We start from the raw sequence: 3,764 nt of genomic DNA, 5'->3' as shown, positions 1-3,764 counted from the left end.
GTAGCTGCTGCTCCTTGTACGTCTTGTTTCATTTTTATTCTTCTGTTTGGTAAGTTACTTACTTTCATTTAAGAGCCTTGACCCTCTCAGTATTAATTCATCACACCCATTTATTTTATTTTATTTATTTATTTTTTTTTAAGTATTGGTCCTTTTTTGTTTGGCTCCCTTTGAAAAGGGATAATGTTGACAATGAGTGACAGAAAGAAAGAAAGAAGGAAAAAAAAAATCTATTTTCAAATAATTTTCAGCCTTTCCTTCTCTTGAGAATGAATGGAGTAGAAAATTTTAGAAATTTGAAGATTGGATAAATTTGAGTTAAGTGGGTGTATGAAAAGGAAATCAAGCAAAAGAAGACTCGTAATTCCTAAAGTTGGTGTGGGAGCCCATATGGGCCTAAATTTGGCAATCTTTATCTGCACAATAATAATACACTCTAAGACTCGCAAAGCAGTTTGGCCCTCGGCTACCCCATGCATGCATGCTGCATCATCATTAATGTGGGATGGACTCCTCGTATCCAGAGCAATGGGTTTTTGAACCAGAAAAAAGTGGAGACCTACTCTTTATGGTTTCTTTCCTAATTTGGTCTCCATATAATCAGAAAATTACACTTGAGAATGAAATTATTTTTAATTTCAAAGCTCATTCCCATTTTGCCTAAAAGTAAAACTAGAGCTCTGCAGCATTTTACATTGAGCTTGGGGTTCTCATTTCTTAATTTGGAGCTTTTCTATATTACTAGCTAGCTACCTCTCTCGACGCTACTGATCCATAACATCATTCTATGATGTTGTCATAACTCATAACATGACCCGTATGTTTTATGATGAGGGTCTGTGATGGGGTTCCGGCCCATATTCATGACCATATATTCCATCACAGCTTTATTTTCCAACCAGAAAATTAAATCTCACGTACAAGCTATGAGCACAAGTGAATCAACTGATCTTATCCAAAGAAACCCCAGCCACGCATGACAGAGACATTCACAGAATGCAGCAGAGATTTTTTTTTTTCTTTCCTTCAAATATACGATTTCTAAAATAGAGCAGGAAGCCCATACAAACCTCAAGCGAAGTAATAAATATTCTATGAAGATTGAACAAGACTGCAAGTCGTGTGGCTAGCTCTTTCCTTTATTGTTTCCCGCGTTTCCTATATTTAATTTTCTGCTTTGTTTAGACTTTAGAGTCATGGAGATCTTCGAAGCGCGTTGAAACAGTCCCCTACCTTACAAAATAGTTCAGTATCTTCCTCGTCCCACTAGGTTTGGTGCAGTTGTCCTTATCTTCTATAATGCTCCCATGAGATTTCTCTGGGCACTCAATTGAAAAGGAGATGAACCCAGTAAAAAATAAATGGGAACCTGATTCTTTGCATCCACTGTTGGCTTTTATGGGTTGGAGAATCAATATTATAAATGGTTTTTTTTTTATAGGTGGAGCCTGCTTTTTCTGGCAATGGACCACAGCTTCATGTCTGTAAACCATGGCTGGAAAATAGGGACTCTAGTGGGTTTTTCTTTTTCTTTTTCTAATGAGTTTCAAATCAGACCAGCAAAGATCAAATGAACTATATGCAGAGATTAATGAGGAAAGTAGAGATTCATGTGTTGATTGTTTATGATCTCGTCAGATTATTTACATTAATTTCTAAGAAAAAAAAGATGCTTCTTGTTTGACTCCCAAGAACTCAAGGAATCTCTAATTAGCTTAATAATTTAATACAGCTATGATCTGTAAGTCCACATGCTGTAAGGCTAATAGTCAATATTCTGTCTATATATCTGCCTTAGCTCGTCCTTGAACTGATTTAGTTGACCCTTCTTTGTGTAGTGATAATCAATCATATAAAATGGCAATACTGGTCTGCAGACCCTTGTCATGCTGAAGATAATAGTAAACAAATCACAACATGATTTTTTATTGTGATAGGCCCTAACAATGCTTAACTCAAAGGCTCAATTGATTTCTCGGTAGATAGTGTCTGTCGGAACTTAAAACACTTTATTTTTCTTGGAATTTCTGTTGAAGTACACAGAAAATTAAATTAAAAAGCAGCCACGCTACCTCCATGACAAGGAGGATTGTTGATGTGAATTTGAATAAGTTCTCTCTCTCTCTCCCTTCTTCATTTCCCCACCTTTTTTTTTTTGGTGTAGCTAGATATGCAGTCTCTTTTGGATTCCTGACCCCATGTGAATCCAATATATGATACAGTATGAGCAGAAAAGACAAGTTAATGTTGAGTTGGGGTGTTTATGGTTATGCTCAGATGAACCCTCACAACTATGAGATGTGCCCACATTATGATATTGTTTTGTAGTTTCCCTTGTTGCAGAATATCTCAGTGTGGGTGTCCTTTTTCTATATGAAAGAGCATCTCCGCGAGTGTGTGAGAGAGACGAAGGGGGCAATTTCTGGGCATAATCACAGCTTTCCAGATCGCTATGCAATGACTGGTCAAAATTATCCTCTTGTTTCTCATTAAGGACTCCTAAGTTCAAGTATACATCTACATTCACAAAGTCAGGAATTCATTCAGCCTTCAAAGGAGAAAAGTAGACGGAACCAGTTTCATGGTACCACAATAATTTGTTTCTCCATTTACTAGATAGATAAATTAATACTCCACTGTGAGGAAGCTCCATATTAATTTGTTATGCTATAAAATATTTTCCTGCAAAATTGCTTCCTGCACTGGGATCATCACTACTCAGTTCACCATAGCCTTACTTTTTCAGAAAACCGTCTAATGAAAAAGAGTGCCATTAGATGGAAATCAAGGATCTTATCAGACACATTATTTCGGTGCATTGGAGGTAAGATGCGTTTTCTTTTAATAGAAATTCAGATCCATATTACCTGTCTTTATTGATGAGATATGCTTAATTAATGGGTCAACCAAATCAATTTATGTACGGTTCCTTTTCCATCATGAGCTGCCAAAACTTTAATGAATTTCGCCCACTACTTGTGTTGTGGGACAGATTTCCATCTTGTACACAGAGAGTGTGGGCATGAAAGAAAAGTTTGTTGATCCATTCTATTTACATGAAACTGTTGCTCTACTTCTGATTCCACAGATGGGATGATATCTCACATCAGAGCTTACTTTTATTGCAGAAATAAAGAAACATGAAAAATTGACTCTAGGGTTTATCATTTTTATTGTGTAAATAATGGTTAGGATTCAAAATCCAAATGCCATAAAGAGGACAGCAGAACAATATATGATTGCACGGTAGCCCTTGATCATGCGTTTGTGTTGCCACAAAGCAATGGCTTGGCGCATGGAGGTCGCACATGGAATTTAAATGGCATTATCCAGAGGTATCATTGTCATCTTTATCATGTACGTAAGCTTACCAAGCAATTATGGCTGTGGATACGGGTGAAATCATGTGGTAAATTGAGTGATAAACTTGATCTCTGAGGATGATATCTCTTTAGAGAAGCCATAAGCAATCTATAAAGAACACAAAGACACATGTGGTCAGCATATATTTGGCAGTGACGTTGATCCAGGAAGGCAAAAAAAGTCCCACAAGAGGAATGATTCGGAAGCAAGAAATTGATAGACATGTGCAGACCCGAACAATCATTCACGCCAGCCGGTAGGCATGTGCCAAGCAATCATGCACACTCAGACCAAAACACAACTTCCCCCTGAATAGGTGGCAAGCATAATAAATGAGGACGGAATACATTCGAATTAGGATTTCATTCTTTGCATCAACATATACACACCAATTAAGTACA

The sequence above is a fragment of the Vitis vinifera genome, chromosome 1 (genome assembly GCF_030704535.1).
Source record: "Vitis vinifera cultivar Pinot Noir 40024 chromosome 1, ASM3070453v1".
Taxonomy (NCBI): Eukaryota; Viridiplantae; Streptophyta; class Magnoliopsida; order Vitales; family Vitaceae; genus Vitis; species Vitis vinifera.
Note: the sequence above shows the minus strand (reverse complement) of the source record.